Genomic DNA, 19934 nt, shown 5'->3' with positions numbered 1-19934 from the left:
GACCATAACCTGAGCTGAGATCAAAAGTCAGACATTTAACTGACTGAGCCACTGAGGTGCCCCTACTTTTGATTTTTTAATTGCGGTTATATTTTACAGTGAATAAATGATTTGGGTTTTAAAATTTATTTCATTGTAAATTTTGCCCACCAACGCACACACATTTTATTATTTCACACACAACAAAGATACATTTCAGTAGATAAATTAGCTGTATCTCCAGTGGTTGTTCTCTGCCGGGGGCTCGAAGACGAACGGGTAATGAACAGGGAGAAAGCTCCTGTTACTGATAAATGAAACAAGCCATCTGAACTCCCACATCTTTCCTGCAGGGCGCTCTTTCGGGGTGGTTTTATGTCACAGCTCTGCACATCTGACCACGGGCAGTGAACATCGGGAGTGTGGCCGTGTGGCCCCAGAGCACCTTACACGCAGCTCAGCCGTGGAGGGCAGGGTTGCAAGTCTGCAGGGAGGGGGATCCGAATCCTGCTCCAGACTGCAGATCCCACTAGGCCTTCTGCTAAGACCTTGAGCCTCTCTGTAAACGTCCCATTATTCATCTAAAAAGTGAGAACAGTAGTCGGATTACCTCCTTTTCAGGGCTTCTGCAAGGATTAAATAAATCGGGAATAAGAAAACTTAGAGAAACCTTGGAAGGCCTATCCGTAAGGCAGATTCACAAGTAACTCTGGCGTTTCACAGGTGTGAGACGTGAGGAAGTGGGGAGCGCTGCCTGCTGTACCCCCGTTCCCTCTGGAAAACACTCTCTGGTGGAATAAAATACTGCCCTTCTGGTCTACGAAAACGGAAACCACTAGAGCTGTCAAGGCTGCTACTCTTTAGCTTTTCAACTAAAACGAGGACAGCCTAAAGGAAATCATGCTGCATTCCTCCTTTCCCTATTGTCCCCTCTTTTAATTGTTGTTTTGCTATATGTTTTCAGTGACGATGCTCATGATTTTTGCCTAAGTTTATCAATTTTATGGATCTTTCAAAGAACCAGCCGTGATTTTGTTGTTTTTCTCTATTTTTCCTGTTTATGATTTCATTGATTTCTGCACCAGTTTTTATTGTGTCTTTTTTTTCTGTTTGCTTTGGGCTTAAATTGCTTTTCTAACTCTCATTTCCTGAAAAGGCAGTTTGGAGGGCTGACTTTAGATCTTTCTGCTTTTCTAATCTATGCATTTAATGTTCCCTGTAAGCACTGCTTTTGCTACGTTGTACTTATTTGGTAAGTTTTATTTTTATTTTCATTCAGTTCAAAATGTTTGGTTTTTTTGTTTTTTGAGACTTCCTCCTTGCCCCAGATGTTATCTAAAAGTGTGCTGTTTAATCTCCAGATAGTTGGGGATGTTCCAATTTTCTGTCGTTGACTTGTTATTTAGTACCATTGTGATGTGAAAGCGAGCTTATATGATTTAGATTTTGCTTTTTTATTTGTTAAGATGGGTTTTATGGCCTAGAATGTTCCCTATTAGCTGGAGGAAAGTGTATCCTGTTGTTGTTGGATGGAATATTCTATGTGTTGGATAAATCAAGTTGATTGTTAGTGCTGTTTTGGCCAACTATGTCTTGACTGATTTTCTGCCTGCTGGATCTGTCAGTTCCTGAAAGGAGTGGTGGTGTCTAGCTATGATTGTGGATTTGTGGATTTCTTCCTGCATGTGTGTCAGTTTTTGCTTCTGTGTTTTGATGCTTTGTTGTTAGTTGCGTATATGTTTAGTGTTATTATGTCTTGGAGGACAGACCCCTTTATCCTTAGGTAATGTCCCTCTTTATCTACAGTGATTTTCCTTGTTCTATAGTTGGCTTTGTCTGAAATTAACATAGCTACTCTAGCTTTCTTTGGATTAGCATTAGCATGGTATATCCTTCTCCACTCCTTTACTTTTAACTGGAGCCTTTTTATTTACAGTGGATTTCTTTAAACAACATAGAGTTGAGTCTTGCTTTTTTATCCATCTTGAAAATCTCTGTCTTTTAACTTTTATCCAGTATATTGAGACTGTTCACATTTAAAGTGATCGCTGACATAGTTGGGTTAATATCTACTGTGTTTGTAATTGTTTAAGATTTTATTCTTATTTGTTTATTTAAGATTTAATTTTATTTATCTTTTAAAAGAGTTATTTATTTATTTGAGAGAGAGAGTAGGAGTGGGGGAGAGGGACAGAAGGGGAGGGAGAAGCAGACTTCCCAGTGAGCAGGGAGCCTGACTCAGGACTCAATCCCAGGAGTCTACACCCAACGTGGAACTCAAACTTACAACCTGAGACCAAGAGTCACATGCTCTACCACTGACCCAGCTAGGTATCCCTGAAGATTTTATTTTTAAGTAATCTCTACAACCCTGAGATCAAGAGTCACAGGTTCCACCCACTAAGCCAGATAGGTGCCCCATAATTGTTTTTTAGTCATTACATCTGTTCCTGTCTTCCCTTCTTTTACTGACTTCTTTGCTTTTGAATATTGTATATAATTCCTTTTCATCTCCTCTGTTAACATATCAGTTATACTAATTTCTAACATTTTTAGTAGTTGCCCTAGAGTTTGCAATATATGTTAAGTAAACTAAGCCCACTTTCAAATAGTACTGTACCACTTGATATGTAATAATGTTATAACAATATTGCTGGGTCTTCTGTCCGTTCCCTTATGACTTTGCTCATTCCTCTTATCCATATGCTATAATTACCCAATACATTGCTATTATTACCGTTTAAACACTTTTCTTTTAGATCAATTTAAAAAAAGAAAAATAAAATATTTATTTTAATTTTAAAAAAGTTTTGTTTATGTATTCATTCATTCATTCATTCATTTATTTATAGTAATCTCTACGTCCAGTATGGGGTTTGTACTTATGACCATGAGATTGAAAGTCTCATGCTCTTCTGACTGAAGCAGCCAAGCACCCCCAAAATATTTTAACTTCATTTATTCCTTCTCTCTCTTCTTATGCTTATGTTGATCTGCGCTTTTGACATGTCACCTTCCTTCTCTCTGAAGAAATTTTAATATCTCTTGTGGTGCAGAACAGCTGGTAACACACTGCCTCAGTCTGCTTATCTGAGAGTGGTTTTGGTTTTTTGGTTTTTTTTTTGTCTCACTTTTGAAGGATAGTTTTGCTGGAAATAGAATTTTAGGTTGGTATTTTTCTGTCAGCACTTCAGATATTTCACTCTGCTCTCTTGATTGTATGGTTTCTGAAGGGAAGTCAGACCTGATTCTTGTTCTTGCTGCTCTCTTTGCGCAGTGTTCCTCCCCCTCTCTGGCTTTTTTCAAGAATTTCCCTCTGTCTTCGATTTTTGCACTTGACCATGATATGACTAGGTGTACTTTTTTTTTGGTATTTATTGTGCTTTATGTTCTCTGAGCTTCCTGAATCCATAGTTTGGTGTCTGTCATTGATTTTGGGAAATTCTCAACAATTCTTGCTTCAAATATCCCCCCCCCCCCCGTTTTCTCTTCTCCTAGTATTCCCATTACGCATATGTTATTTTGAAATTATCCTACAGTTCTTGGATGTTCTGTTCTGTTTTTCTTTTTACAGTTCTTTTTTTCTGGTTGTATTTTAGTTTGGACTTTCCGTCAAACTCTCTTCAGGCTGTTTTCTCTGTCGGCTGTGCTTAGTCTACTGGTGAGCCTGACAAAGGCATTCTTCATTCTTTAGCAGGGTTTTTAGTACCATTTCCTTTGGTTCTTTCCTGAAGATTCCATCTCTCCGCTGATAGAACCTGTGTGCTCTTGCATTTTGTCTACTTTTTCCGTTAGCACCTTTAACACCCGCATCATGATTATTGTAAATTGCCTGTCTGATTATTCTAATATCTGTGTCCTCTCTGAGCTTCATTTTGCTGCTTGCTGTCCTTTCGGATTCTGATTTTCCTTGCTGTTTGGCATGCGTTGTGGGTCTCTCGTTGTTGGTATTTGGTGTAGGAACTAAGGTAAAGGGCCTTCGGTGTGAGGTTTCAGGTTAATCTGGCTGGGAGCTGAATTGTGTTCATTGTGTGCTGAAGCTGTGGGTGCCAGAGGCTCCAGTTCCTCTAGCTCTAGTTTTCATCTGCCCTGTGATCTTTGGGGTTTTCTCCTTGTTGTGCGTTTCTTGCAGCTCTTTCAGCTGTCACTCATTGTGACTGTATGGGACCCCATTCATGGGCAGTACTTGGAGGGGCAGGGGAACATTCTGTACTCTCAGGATGAACCCTCAGTCTCCCAGCAGGCCTGTGTACCCAGCCCTCTCCAGAGTATCTGGGCTATTTTGTCCCTCCTTGGGTGAGCCGAGGAGGATGCAGGGCTGGAGGCCGGTCCCTGCCCTTCGTCAGGTTAGGGGAGGCCTGCGGGATGAGTCCGTGTTGTGCGGACCGCTCCAGGCAGCCTTCATGTGGTGTCTCTTCCCTTGGCCTGAACTGGGAATGGGATTTTCTTGGCTATTTGCTGTGAGAACCTGGTGGGATTCCTAGGGAGGGGGTGTGTGTGTCAAACCACGAAAATGTAGGGGCCCCCTCAATGCTGTGGCTCCTAGGGGTTTCTTTTCACTCTCAAGCTAGTTCAGACTCAGCCTCCAGCAGTTCATGAAAATTATCACGCAGGTGTTCCTATCAGCTGTGGCCCTGGTAGATTCTCCTCCTGGGGAGCAGATCTTGGCTGTGACTCTCTTTTTCTCGCCTCTCTCCAGATTTCAGGGGTTGGTTTGCCCTGTGACCCATTTTCTGATGGTGGCAAGAAGTGCTGGATCGTTGGTTCGTCCAGCCTTTTGTTGTTGAGGATATGACCATCAGCTTCCCCGCGCCGTGCATGTTGGAGCTGAAACCTCAAGCTCCCACCCTCAGAGTTTTATACCCACGTGTGCTCTTCTTCCTTGCTCTTGTTTGTTCATTTACAAGCCCTGTGAAGGCCTGGCCATCGTAGTGGACACAGGGCTCTCGCTGCAGTGTGAAGCCGGCCAATTTTGTGCATGTGGGCTTTGACTTTCTAACCTGTAAGTAAAATGTAATGAGCCCTCTGTTCCCTTCCAGCTTTGGCTCCAACATTCTGTTTCTTCTAGATGACTTATGATACCTTGCAAGATATTTGCAGCGGTTGTGTGTTCAGAATTTTCAGTTGACTGATAACCTTTGCACTATTAGGCAGAAGATGATTATCTGGATAACCTTTGCATGGATTGTTTCATTTCTCTGTCATCTATGGGCCATGATATAATTGGTTTAAAGATATTAGGCCTTCAGATATTTTTTTTTTTAAAGATTTTATGTATTTATTTGACAGAGATAGAGACAGCCAGCGAGAGAGGGAACACAGGCAGGGGGAGTGGGAGAGGAAGAAGCAGGCTCATAGCAGAGGAGCCCGACGTGGGGCTCGATCCCAGAATGCCGGGATCACGCCCTGAGCCGAAGGCAGACGCCCAACCGCTATGCCACCCAGGCACCCAGGCCTTCAGATATTTTTGAAAAAAATTTACAATGAATGACTTGAATAGAATATTTCCAGGAAATATTTGATTTAAGTGTTTGTTTTTCAAAATGAAGTACAAAAGAAGCCAGACACAAAAGGTCACTTATTGTGTTATCCCATTTGTATGAAATATCCAGAGTAGGTAAAACCTTAGAGACAGAATGCAGATCGCTGGTTGCCAGGAACCAGGCAGCAGGGGGTGGGGTGGAGAATCCCTGTTTAATGGCTGATGTGTCTTATTTTGGGGTGATAGAAGTGTTTTGGAACTAGAGGTGCTGATTGTACAACATTGGGAACGTAGTAAATGGCACTGAATCATTCACTTTAAAATGGTTAATTTCATGTTATGTGAATTTCACTTCAGTAACAATATATAGTACATTAAAAATTCAAAAATCTAGCAGTATAAAAGCTTTTATAGTGCAAAGCAATTCTTTCTCCTACCCCAGACCTTTAGCCCCCAATCCATTTCTTACATATACTTGCCTGCCAGCCCCCCTCACCTCCCTTGGTAAATGGGAAATACTGCATATTGCTTTTTGTTACTTAATCTGGAGATTTTTTCCCTTTATCAGCACATAAAATATACCTTATTCCTTTTCAAACTACATAGTCAAAGGAATTATTTTCTAATTTCTTTAAAGTTGGTGTATGCTTTATCTCACCATTCCAATCTTTTTTTCTTCTGTAATCTCTACTTCAACAAGCTTCTTATTTTGTGCCTAATTCCGTATCTATTTGGATAAATCAGTCAGCGCTGTGTGAGCAGGTTTAAAGCTACGAATCCCCTTCATTTTTAGGAGTCATTTCTCAGAATCAGGAATGATGGTGGAATTAGCCAAATGCCTTTTATCACAACAAGAGAATTTAAAAAACAACTCATTTAATTAATTGATAGTCAGTGAGCCAATGAATTTGTTCCATAGCTAATTTCACAAATGTCTTCATTACTGGAGAAAGTATTTTATTTTCCCCCAGAGAAGACAAATGTGGAATAAGTAACTGCAGGACAGCTCTAAAGGGACGCCTGTGGGGCCCTCTGTCCCCCAGCGTGCGCGGCCCTTAGTGTACAATGCCTGTAGACAGAGATCGCTTTCTTGAAGCCAGACAAGACCTCTATTCATGTTAAAGTCAAACAAATCGCGTGTGCGAAAACCTCCACTTACCATGGCTGCTCAGGCTGAAATGCATAGAACTATGTTGATTTTGGGAATAGTAACTTGCATGTTGGACAGCAGCTAAAAGAAATTCTCAACTTGGAAATTGAAAGACTGGGGAGAAGCAGGAACATTGCCTTTGGATTCCTTTTGTGTCTGTGTGTAAGGAGTTGTAGGTAAGTGGGGGGCTTTCTCTTCATGAGCACAGTTCTGTGCTGATGACTAATCGGCACCAAGTCTGAAAGTGCATTCATCATGGAGAGGAGGGAGAGAGAAGGAGAAGGGTGGGCTTCCACTAGCAAATCCCTGTAGAGATGTCAGAGCAGGCCACACTGAGGATTTGCCTCAGGGACCCGAGAAGGCAAAGCAGTGGGGCCTTTTTGTGGGATTTTAATTCGTAGTTGCAATATGTTGTACTTAATGTGATCTTTTGGGGGCCAAACAAAAATAATTTGTTTTCTCAATGTGTATTATCCCATGGGCAATATACTACATCAAAAATCTTTAGCTCTAAAAACTTAGAGTTATAAATGTAGAAATTTTTTTAAAAAGTTCAATTAGGAATAAAATGAAAAGTAAAATTCCCTTTAGTCTAAAGTGATTATCAACGGGTTTTCCCTTTTTTCTACATTCTTCTAGAAAAATTATGTGTGAGTGTATTATTGAAATTTACGTTCACAAATTGGATTGTTGTGTGAATTGTTTTGTACTATGTCTTTTTATTTGCTGTTATGTCTTAGACATCTCTTTATACCAACCTGTGGAGGTCTGGCTCCTTCTTGGCTTGCAGGGATGACACCGTATTATTTATTCACCTTGTCCCTCTTGATGGGCATTTAAGTAGCTTCTCAGTGTTTGCTCTTGCAAAGAATGCTACCACGGATATGTTTTTACATACACAGGATCTATTTTTGCCAGTCTATCTGTAGAATAAATAGGGTGGCACTTGTGGGTCAAAGGTGTGCGTGTTTTTTTAATATATATTTTTAAAGATTTACTTATTTATTTGAGAGAGAGAGAGTGGGGGGTGGGCACAGAGAGAGAGACCCTCAAGCAGACTTCATGCCCAGTGCAGAGCCCGACAGTGGGGCTCGATCCCACAACTGTGAGATCATGACCTGAGCCGAAATCAAGAGTCAGACACTTAACCAACTGAGCCACTCAGGCACCCCTGCATGTTTTATATTTGGCTCTATTTCCAAATCATTTAAAAAATGGCACCCATCATTACACTCCTAAAACAGTAAATGAAAATTCCTGTTACAGCACACTGAACAATATTGAGTTTTTATCCAGCTATGTTGAATTTTTAGTCATTGCTGGTCTGATGGTATCTTTTTTTCTTCTTTAGTTTCGAGGTTTGCTTTAAAAGGCCTCCCCCCCCCCAAATAATTTAGTCTTTTTTTTTTTTTTTGGTAAAGTTGTAGTTTTACCTTTAGGCATTGTTAGGAAACAAGCCTGATTTTTTTCCCCACTTGTAGCCTTTGTCCCAACACTGGTTAATGAAGAACTGGTCTTTTTCCAATTATTTGGAGACACTACAAAGAAGTATTTGAAGTATCTGCCTAGCAGAGGCCGAATGGTAGAGGGTAGAGGCAGGAGCTCTGCTCTGGACCGACTCGGGCTGCCCTGACCGGCTGTCTGGCCGCAGACCAGGGCTTTACGTGTCTTCTCGGGCATGATCGAAGCTCTTGTGCAGTGACTGTGTTCTTGCCAATGCTGCACCTGCCACCGGGTCCGCGAACGTATTTATCAGGGTGGGGTTGACACCTTTTCTCCTCTTTGCTGCTTCTAGCCATTGCTCCTCTTCCTCCCCAAACATCCCCTGCTCCCTTGAGACACGAGCATCAGACTTTCCCATCCCTGTTCCCTCTTGTTTGAGTCCTCTGCTGACCCCCGCCCCCCCGACCCTCCTCCTTGCCCACGGAGGATTTACCAACAAATCCTCTGTCTGCCTTCCTGTTACTGTTTTTGCCATTTGTCCATCTACATGGACGATCATTCTGAAACTAGGATCCTGTTTCTCCCTAGATCTCCTTTCCAGTCATCTTGCCTTCCGTCGTATGTCAGCTGCCGATTCCCGGAGGGGTGCCTGGTGACTCCGACATCTGCGCATCCACCTCCTACTCTGTCACCGTCCTCCCCGAGTGCAGCTTGTCCTTTTGCACCTGGTCGTCAGAAATAGTTGTCCCGACTGGGACCATCAGCCCTCTTTCCTTCTCGGTGTTCACTGCCCCCTTACGTTCTCACTCCCTTTCTTTCTGGAAAGTGGTCCTTTCTCCTCCTTCCGTGGTCACCTGGCAAAACCCAGCTTTGGCTAAAACACAGTTTTCTGCTGCCGTGTCCTTGTGCTTGAGCTGCTGCGTGGGGCTGGGGGGGCACTCATCCTGGTCCCCTGCCGCCCTGTTCTGACCACAGTGGTCCCTCAGCAGGGTCCAGCAGGGTCCAGCGGTCCTGATGCTTATCTGAGGGTATATATGTATGTATATATAATACCTGAGTGTATATATGTGATATCTGAGTGTATGTATGTATATATATGTAATACTGAGTGTGTGTACATATGTGTATATTTATATAATATCTGAGTGTATAGGCATATATAACACATTTCTAAAGTTTTTTTTTTTAAGATTTTATTTATTTGAGAGAGAGATAGAGAGCACAATCTAGGGGAGAGGCAGAGGGAGAAGGAGAAGCAGACTCCCTGCTGAACAGGGAGCCCGATGTGGGGCCCGATCCCAGGACCCTGAGATCATGACCTGAGCCGAAGGCAGCCACTTAACTGACTGAGCCACTCAGGTGCCCCAAATTTCTGAAGGTTTTGAATACTTATCCCTAACCATGTTTCTTTTAGTGATTCCAGCTGTTCTTTGGTGAATTAATTTAACAGGGAATAATCCTATATATAACCCACTAACAGGACCCATTTATGTATTGACAGACATACAGTTGGTGAAAGAAATAAATGAGAATAACTTATTTAATTCATACTCTCGCACCAGATTGGCTTTCTCAGGTTACCCAGACAACTGATTCCTTTGTTCAAAATTCAATGCACTCTTTGTGTTCATATAAAGAAGTGAATTAATGAAATTATATTGAAATGAAATTGAAATTACCATAGGGGCATCCCCTTATGAAATGAGAAGACTCATCTCATGCTTTAATGTGTCGTATTTGCTTCAAGTGGCAAAAACGACTAAAAGTAGTTTCTTCTTTAAGCTCTTAAAGGGTAATGTGTGGATATGAAGATTCCTACAAGGTTTGAACTCCCTGAGAGTTTAAGATTTTATTTATTAATTTTAGAGGGTGGGGGAAGGGGGAGAGAGAGAATCTAAAGCAGACTCGCTGCTGAGCATGGAGCCTGATGCAGGGCTCGATCTCAGGACCCTGAGCGCATGACCTGAGCCAGAATCAAGAGTCGGATGTTTAACCGACAGTGCCACCCAGGCGCCCTACATCCCATCCATTTTTAAGTCTTTTTTTTTTTTTTTTTTTTTTTTAAAAGTCATCTCTACCCCCAACATGGGGCTTGAACTCAGGACCCTGAGATCAAGGAGGAGCCTATGGAGAGTCACAGGCTCCTCCGACTGAGCCAGCCAGGCGCCCCACATTCCATCCATTTTTGTATCACTCCTACCTGGTATCTCAGCAGATGGGGGAGTGCAGAAAAGGTTGATAGCTGAGGACTTACCAGTGGTGTTTCGGCTCCACCACCAGTATGTGCATTCCTGGTGCTCCGCAGGGCTGTGCGCTAACAATGGCAGGGCTTGTGCGGAAATGTCAGGACAGGCACTGTCCGCTCACACTCCCTGCAGCTTCGTAGGCAGGCCAGTGCTAAGAGCAGCGAACCGTGGCTGGAAGCTGCCACAGCTCCCACTCCACATGGACAGAAAAGGCACCGTGGGAAACACCGTGGCACTTTAACTCCTGCCTGGTTGTTGGGCTGGGGTAGCGCACGCGCAGGCAGCTCCCTGGCGGTGGGGCTCCGGGAAGGTGGGGTCAGGGGCTTTGCAACCTGCCAACAGCCTGAAAGCCGCTGGGGCTCACGGCACGCCCCTCTGGGTCGAGAGCTCTGCAGTCAGCCTCCCTTCATACATCTTTTTAAAAGGCAGCTAGAGGGGCGCCTGGGTGGCACAGCGGTTAAGCATCTGCCTTCGGCTCAGGGCGTGATCCTGGCGTTATGGGATCGAGCCCCACATCAGGCTCCTCCGCTGTGAGCCTGCTTCTTCCTCTCCCACTCCCCCTGCTTGTGTTCCCTCTCTCGCTGGCTGTCTCTATCTCTGTCGAATAAATAAATAAAATCTTTAAAAAAAAAAAAAGGCAGCTAGAAAAATCTCCTGGTGCACCAGCAGAGCAGAGAGCTCTCCTTTCCGGCTGAAGATTATAATTCTATCTCCTGGCTCTTCTTGCCTGGGAGAAGTGGCAGAAGCAGGTAGTAAAAGAGACTGTATTGTATTGTGTTTTGTTGGAAGCGTCTGGATTTATTGCCAAGTACAGGCAGAGAATAGATTTGCAAAAAACGGGATCAGGTGTTCTGGAGTCAGTATCTCGATGTGTCAGCACCAACGAGGTGCAGCTTTCCACAGTGGAGAGGCTGGCTCTGTGCCAGAGCCAGGCGACGCAGGGGGCAGGTCCGACTCTCAGCCTTCACGTGGAGGCTTTGGACCCTGGAGCCTGGTCTTGAGCAGGAGTTCTCTGGCTCAGGCCGCGCGTGCCAGCGCTTGTCAGTTTAGTCAAAGAGCAGCAAGGAAGGAGTAGCTGTGGTTTTATCTGCCGGGATGTGTCTCATGTCCACTCAGATTTAAACATTTGCTGCTCTCTGATGCCCCGCTTTGAAGTGACTAGAAGATCTGAATTGTGTTCTTTACTCCCTGACCAGAGACGCCTAAAAATAAGGCAAGTTCAGATTTGGTGTTAGGTTCCTGAGCAGACGCTGCACCTGAGAAAAGAATTTGGGGAATTCAGGGGTTATCTCGCCTTACTCTTTTTAAGCTTTTTCCAGTTGATGTTTCTTTCTTGTCTTTGTTTTTTTTTTTTTTTAAGTTCATTTATTTAAGCAATCTTTACACCTAATGTGGGGCTTGAACTCAAAACCCTGAGATCTAGAGCCAGACGTTCCACAGCTGAGCCACCCAGGCGCCTCTGATGTTTCTTTTTTAATAATAGTTTCATTGAGGTACAATTCACCATTTTAAAGTACAGTGAACCCTCGGACAACACGGGTTTGACATGCATGGTCCGCTTATACACAGATTTCGTTCAATAAATACAATAAATACGGTACAGTTCTGTCCATGTGTTTTATCTTCCTTATGCAAGGAAGATCATTTCCTTTTCTCTACGTTACTCTATTATAAGAATACAGTATATAATACATCTAACATACAAGATATGTGTTAATCAAATGTTGAACATTTTTATGTGCTTATTGGCCATTGGAGTATCTTTTTTAGAGAAATGTCTATTCACACTTTTTGCCCACTTTTGATTTGGGTTATTTGTCTTTTTACTATTGAGTTGTATGGGTTCTTTATATAATCTAGGTAGACACGAGGTCCCTGTCAGACGTAGGTTTTGTATGTATTTTCTTCCCTTCTGTGGGTTGTTTTTTACCGTATTGGTGTTTTTTGACACCCGAAATTTTAAAATTTATTTTTTTATTGTGTGTGCTTTTGGTGAGGTATCTTAGAAACTGGTACCTAATCTAAGGTCACAAGGATTTACTCTTATATTTTCTTTAAAGAGTTTTGTAATTTTCACTCTTACGTTGATGTTTGACCCGTTGTGAGTTAGTTTTTTGTGAAAGGGATAATAAGGTCTGTGTCGTGATTCATTCTTGTTGTGTCTGTACCATTTGCTGAAAAGACTGCCGCTTACCCTTTAAAACGTCATGACATTCTTGTCAACAACCAGTTACTCGTTAATGTATGGGTTTATTTCTGGACTGTCAGTTCTAATCCAGTGATCTGTGTGTCTGTCCCTATGCCAGGGCCACACAATCTTGATTACTGTAGCTTTTTTTTTTTTTTTTTTTTTGACATCAGAAAGTGTGACTCCTCCAACTTTGCTTTTCTTTTTCAAGGTTCATTTGACTATTCAAACTCTCTTGGATTTCCATATGAATTTTAAGATCAGCTTGTGGATTTCAAAGCAACAAAAAAAAGAGAACCTGGGATTTGAATAGACATGACATTGAATGGGAAGATCGGGTGGGGGGCGTTGCTCTCTTAACAGCATTGTCGTCCCACCCATGTGCACAGCGTGTCTTTCCATCCATTTAGGTCTTTGGATGCTCAGAATGATGTTTGGGTAGTTTTCACTGTACAAGTCTTGTACATCTTTTGTTAAGTTTATTTGTAATTATCGTGTTCTTTTTGATACTATTCTAAAGTGGGTCTCTTTTAACAGCGTATTGTTTTACTCCATTCTGTCAGTTTCTGCCTTTTGGTTGGAGTGTTTAGACCATTTTATATGATTACCGATAAGGTAGAATGTATGCCTACCATTTTTGTGTTTGTTTCCCTTGGGTCCTTTGTCTTTTCTCTTCCTTTATTCCTCTGTTGTGACTTTTTTTATGCTAAGTCGTTTTTAGTATACTATTTTAATTCCGTTGTTTATTTTTTTATTATTTTTATTTTTTTTAGATTTTATTTATTTCTTTGACAGAGATAGAGACAGCCAGCGAGAGAGGGAACACAAGCAGGGGGAGTGGGAGAGGAAGAAGCAGGCTCATAGCGGAGGAGCCTGATGTGGGGCTCGATCCCATAACGCCGGGATCACGCCCTGAGCCGAAGGTGACGCTTAACCGCTGTGCCACCCAGGCGCCCCCTGTTGTTTATTTTTTAAAATATATTTTTGAACTATTTTCTTAGTGGTTACCTTAGGGGTTACAATTAAAATAGTCTTGTCTTATTTTTAAGCTTTTCCGTGGACCTGAATCTGTCCCTATAGGAATCCAGTTGGGAGAACTCTGAGGGCTGTGACTGGAAAGGGAGGGGACAGAAGGAGTAACCAGGGACAGTTTGTTATCTGAGAATTATCTGTGTGGGTGGATTTATCTGTTAACTTCTTGGTGGAATTGGGTTGTTTATACCACAGACCTCTCCAGTGAACGGTGATACTTCCCAAATGTTTGATCTGATACCGTTTTTAGTAACCTGATCAGTAGCCTTCCCTCCTGGCTTGGAGATCTGAAAGCCCGGTGCTGGGGTGGTTGGAAGTCAGCATGGTTGGAAGCTTCCTCCTCCTGTAACCTGTTCTCTGAGCTCCTGTGCTCTCCTCACGTTTCCCAGGTGTCGAGCCCCCTGCTGAGTGTGATACGCTCCCAGTCCCCAGGTCTGGAGGGACCCCAGTGCCCAAGACCTTCTCCCACAGCTCCTCATGGACGGCCTGTCTTGAAGGGAGGAGCCAGCTGAAAGCACGTAAGCAGGTCAGGACACCAGGATTTGGCCAGAAGACAGTTCCTCTCCTCCCCTCAGGACTTCGTGGAGGTAATTTTGAATTTGGAAAATGAAGGCTTGAAAACCCTCATTTATGTCTTAGTAGAATCTCAGCCCCTGGGAGGACTATAGCCCCGCGTGGCTGGATTTTTCTGTACCTCCTAAGCTACCCCGTGTAAGCAATTACCTAGTACACGTCTCCTGAATTAATTTTAAGGATGGTTTTCAACATATTATGTTAAGCTGTTATAGTAATTAATATTTTATGAAGATTTCCACATGGGTCCTCATTTGCTGCTTATAACAAGCTGTGAAGTTGATATTGCTAGTCTCATTTGGTAGATCAGGAAACAGGTCTAGAAAACGTGTGCAGGGTCTCACTGGTTCATTAATTCATCGAGAACCGAAGGGCTGTGCTCTTGGGTCCTGTTCTAACTCAGGACACGCAGTGAGCACAACAGACACAAACCCCTGCTTTCATGGGGATCCTAGTTTAGTGGGGGTGTGAGAGGATGGGGGTGGGGACAGGCATGGAGACCGACCACGCAGCTGATGGTGTGAAGAAGGAAATTACATGTTTCGTTCGTTACAAGGCATGAATGTAGTGGACTAGAGAAAAAGCAGACTTAGTTTAGGAGGGTGGGGCCCGTTGCAGTCTTAAAGGGAGTGGTTAGGAAGGTGTCATTGAAAAGTTGACATTTGAACATGGATTTAAGGAGTTATGCTAACTAACCGCTGGGTGTCTGGGATAAGAGCATTGTAGTTAGAAGAAGAGGTGGATGCAGAGGTTCACTGGCGTGTTGGAGAAACACCCAAGGAGGCAGGGTGGCCGGAGGGGAACTAGCAGAGAGAAGTGAGGTGGGGGGTGGTCAGGAGGTAACGGGAGCCTGACCACGTCTAGCGTTGCGTACTCTTGGGGAGTTCTAGGTTTGATGATGGGAAATCAGTGCAGGGTATTAAGCAGAGGGGAGAAAGGATCTGCGTTCCATTTTATGTTTATTTTTTAAAAGCTTTTATTTATTTGACAGAGAGAATAAGCAGGGGGAGGGGCAGAGGGAGAAGGGGAAGCCGTCTGCCTACTGAGCAGGGAGCCCAACGCAGGGCTTGACTCCAGGACCCTAGGATCACGACCTGAGCCAAAGGCAGATGCTTAACTGACTGAGCCACCCAGGAGCCCCTGCATTCCATTTTGATAGACTCATTCTGGCCTCTGTATTGATATAGGATGTAGGGGGTGGGGGATGAGGGTAGACGAGGAGACCATTTAGAGGCCAATAGAGAAATCCATCACAGTAATTCAGACAAGAGGTCACGGTGGTCTGCTCCACTGGTGGCAGTGGAAGTACTGAAAAGTGGTCACATTCTGGGTAGAGTTGGAAGATAGTGTCCTTAAGATGTCCCGGCAGAATGGGTGTGGGGTATGAGAGCAAGGGACACGTCTGTGATATGTCAAGGATTTTAGCTGCTGTAACTAGACAGAGTTGTTACCCAGTGAGACAGGGAAGTCTGCAGGTAACGAAAGTGGGGATACAAAAAGAGATTACAAGTTCGGTTTTGAGCATGTTGGGAGATCCTGAGACAGATGCTGAGTGCACAGTTCTGCACGGACCCCACAGTGGAGCACTGTGATCTGAGCTGGGGTATAATGGGGCTCTTGGGCCTGTGGATGGTATTTAAAGGAGTACGATGGGATGAGATCCCAGCGAAAGGAGAGTTTTGAGGACCAGGCCCTGGGACATTTCTAGCTCTCTGAAGAGCAAGAGAAGAGGAAGAGGCAGCAAAGGAAACCAAGCAGGAACAGCCAGAGATGTAGAGGAGGACCAGGAGTGTGGCGTCTTGGAAGCCACATGAGATCATCTCAGAAGCTGATGGTCCGGGTGACATGAGGACTGAGAGTCCTCTTGGATCAGCGCCATGCAGGTCATTGGTAGCTTTGGTAAGAACAGTAAAATGACAGGTGGGTCTGGTGACCATGACAACAAGAAATGCCATTGGAGTGGGTTCAGAGGGAAGGGCGAGGGGGAGGAGTTGGAGACAGATTGCTACAGCCGTCTTGAGGAGCTTTGCTGCAGGGAGCAGAGTACGGGGTGGTGTCTTCTGGGGTAAATAAGGCCCAGAGCATTAATTGTCAGTTGGAAGCATTAGCATTGTACTTAGAGGCTGGTGGCGATGCTTCAGTAGAGACTGGAAGATTGATCATGGAGGATGGGGCGGGGGTGGGGGGATGCTGCAATCGCTTCTTGAGCAGGTGAGAAGTGCATCTGTGTACAAGCGTACTTGCTTTAGGAAGGTGGCGGGGGATAGGCTAGCGACAGATACGTGGGGGCCCAGGTGTGCTGCCCACTCTGCAGTTTTCTCCTGATTGTGTTTATTTTCTTTGTGAAATAGGAAACAAGGTGGCTAGCTGAGAGGGCTGTGGTGGAGAAAGGGTTGCAAATTTGGGGAGACAAGGGAAGGAGTGAAAAGTCCTCTGGAAAGAGTGGTCACATGGTAGCATTAGGGGACACACCTGCAGCAAGACCCCTATCCGTGTGATTGTGTGTTTCCTTAGACAGCTCAGCAGGGGAGGCGAAGGCACCCAGTAGGTCAAGAATTGAATTCTCGTTTGGCCATGTGGAGGGGCCAGAATGAGAGGGTGGCCTGAGTTGACAGTGTATGCAGGAGGGAGGTGGGCCCCACGGAGCTTCAGATGCCGATGCAGGGGGGTGGCAAGGAGAGGAGGTGCAGAGGAGGGTCAGCGCTGTCGGGTTAGGGCACCTGGCAGGAGTAGCTGAGGGACACCGGTGCTGGGCTGCAGTTGTGCAGGGAACCGGGGACCTGGGACATTGGCGGGTACCTAAACTCCAGCGTTCCTCCTTGGAAGCCTCCTTGTTACCCTCCCTGGAAGCCTCCTCGTTACCCTCCCTGGCTCCCGCTGCCTGACTTCAGAGGGCCTGCCCGAGCCGCCCCGCTGAACCCCGAACGGCAAGCCTGTAGCCAATCCGCCCCGGGAGCGGTGCTGGGAGTGTGTGGCTAGCAGCACGTTGCTTTGTGCAGGCAGAGGGAGGTGTGCGGAGGTGTGCGGCCCTCCGCACGGTGGAAAGGGAAGAGGAAATGTGGACGTTGACATTCACAGCTGCTCCTCCCCTTCTTCACGTGCCTTGGAAACTATGTGCCTGCTAACCTTTTGCTTTTTAACCTTAACTTCAACATGTTTGGGTGATTGCATCTTTCTGTGCAGTGCACGTACCGGCCCGGAGATCTGGAGCGCGTCCTCAGGGTGAGGGAGACGGGAAAGCCCCCTGGAGAACATGCATTGCAAGGCCGGTGGAATGGCCTTTTTTCCTGCCCACAGCCACCCCCCAGGACGCTCTGTTTGGGAGTCTGTCTCCAGCAAATTCCAAGAGCTGTGAAATGGCTTCATAGTCACAAAAGATCCATGTTGAAGAGGCCAAAATACCAGAAAATGACATTCCAGCACCCGCAGAGCTATTTTTAAATGTTTAGGATTTATAAAGAGAAACAGTCTTCATGGAATATAAACCACCCCCAGTTCACACTTCTGTGATTGAAGTAGCTAAATCTGAAAGATAATTCTGGTTTGTTTTTCTCTTCAAGCGGAGAATGTCATTGGTGAAAAAAAGATGTCTTGGGCTGAGCAGCTCCGACCCGACCTTGGCCGTGACCGGCGCCAGGAAGGGCCGGAGCTGAGCGGGCTGCAGCTGCGCCCCTCTGCCCCGCGACCTCTGCCCTGGGCTAGTGAAGCTTTAGGGCAAAGGTCGTTTAAAACACTAACTAGCATCGAAAATATCAGTACCCTGCTTGAGTGCTCTTGGCTTCGGAGTGGCTGCGGTGGTTCAACGAGCAATATTTTTAGAAATGGGAACAGTTGAAGATGCTGTTGTGATTTGCCGTGGCTGAAGGCTCTGTTCAAATAAATCCTAACAACCGCATTTTCCACTTGTAACTCAGTTGCCGTTTCTTTTCATTTATTTTTGTCCCTTTTTTGTTTGCTGGAGAACCTTGGGCGGCTTTCGTCTCTGCTGCTCTCTGAAGGCTCTGCAAGCTGGCAGGTGTGTGGCCCGGGCCCGGACTCTGCAAGCACTCTGGGTTTCCACCTGCCGGGTTTGAGGGTTCGAGGGCTCGAGGGTTCGAAGGCTCGAGCGGCAGACAGAGAGAGAACGCATTCCTGGGACTGCAGGCCTCCTGGACAGGTCAGCAGCTGACGTCCGGGGGCCATCGGTTACGTGCAAGGCCATGTGTGGGGCTGGGAGGGGCCGGAGAGGGTAGGCGTTTCTGCTTTAATGTTTCTCTTTGACTGAAGTTAGCGAGCGTACCACGTGGAACTCTGTTCCCCAAAGGGAGGCAATGAGGAGTGGGTGCTGAGGCTGGGAAGATGCCCTGCCCACTCAGACCTTGTGAGCCTGCTGTGGGAAGGGGACGGGGACAGAGAGGACAGAAGTCTCAGGAACCACATGTGCCAGACCCTGAATACTTGGACTTAGAATCTGTCCCGTGGCTGGTGGAGAACCATTAAAATTTGTGAAAGGTAGTGATAGGATTTTTCCAAAAAGTGTTGTGGAGAGATTCACTGGGGGCTATTGTGCTTCCAATGTGAAGAAAAGTTTGGAAGCAGTGAAAGAGTTAAAAGGGAAAGTTTGATCATGTGACCTAACAAAATTAAGGGACTTCCCCTCACCCCTCACCCCGATTTAAAAATACAGTACTTTTTTTGGTTATTCCTAAAAGCCTACCAACAGAGCCTCATAGACACATGCATACACATTTACCAAAGAAATCTCATGCCTTCTCTTGTACTTAGAGTTGCATAAATAACTTATGATCTTAGCTACATTTAACATTGCTTGATTAAATATCAATGAGGAAACCATTTGCATCAGGTCATTATAATTTATTATCAAATGGATAACATAATTCAATTACCTCAATCTCATTTTCATTCTGACTTTGCTGATTTTAATAATTGATTTTACGAGTGTGTTCCATAATTTATTTCTAGTATTTTAAAAAGTATCTCTCTATCAACACATTTATTTGAATTTAATACTAAGGTGATAGAAAGGAAGTCTGATTGGCTGATTGGTTTGGCAGTGAAAAGGGTCTTTGTCTTTTAGAACAAACTAAATATGCAAGTAATATGCACAAACATGTAATTGAAGCATTGTTATAATAAAGTCATGCATTGAGATATTTTATATGGAAAGGCACATTAAAATTTATATTTTTTCAAATTCTTTCTGAGTATGTTGGTTTAAACAAGGTACCTCTGTGAGAAAATGTAATGAGTACAAATAAGCAACATCTATAGCCGTACTGACGTACCTCCCAGAGATTGGACCTTGAATGATTGAGGTCTTGATAATTCATTTTCTTACAGATCAGGTGGTTTCCCAAGATTTTCTTTTGTAGGATGATCCAGTGATTAAATTATTGGCAGTTCACTGAAACTAGTTTTAATTTTATTATTATGTGATTTTTGGCATATATATGGAAGAAGTTTCATTTTTACACACATGATCTGTTCTCGTATATGTACTTATGTACAAAACTATCTTGAACTGGTGTTCTGTGGGAGTCCCGTTAGTAACCATGCCCAGCTATGGGAGCAGCCATATGTGTTGCAATCCGATGAATTATTTGCTGAGTTTAGGACTCATGTGAAGACCATGAATGGGCAGGGTTGGTGTGCAGGTGAGGAGGGGTGCCCATGGGCTTTGGGCATCCATCCCTGGAAGTTTAGGCCATGCAAGATGGCCACACAGTACCACATAATTTTGTTCTGGGTCCTCTTTGTCCAGTTCAAGTGCAACACTGTGGTGTAAGCTGAAGGGAGTACCATAGAATATAACCTTATCACCCCCCAGTAAGAAAATCAAAT

General features: G+C 44.4%; 1 protein-coding gene across 3 annotated transcripts in view; it reads left to right on the top strand.

Moving 5' to 3' along the window:
• RNF144A (ring finger protein 144A) overlaps positions 1–19934 on the top strand; it is a 116347-nt gene that overhangs the window by 12377 nt on the left and 84036 nt on the right. For 2 of the 3 annotated variants that reach the window (XM_026518307.4, XM_057308978.1), the window contains exon 2: positions 13910–14107. The exons of the other annotated variant lie outside the window; for it this stretch is intronic. The gene's annotated coding sequence lies outside the window, so the exon portion shown is untranslated. The remainder of the gene's footprint in view (positions 1–13909; positions 14108–19934) is intronic. 3 annotated transcript variants of the gene reach the window in all.

Source organism: Ursus arctos, unplaced genomic scaffold (assembly GCF_023065955.2).
Source record: "Ursus arctos isolate Adak ecotype North America unplaced genomic scaffold, UrsArc2.0 scaffold_8, whole genome shotgun sequence".
NCBI classification, from domain to species: Eukaryota; Metazoa; Chordata; class Mammalia; order Carnivora; family Ursidae; genus Ursus; species Ursus arctos.
Note: the sequence above shows the minus strand (reverse complement) of the source record. Positions and strands in the feature narration are given on the sequence as shown.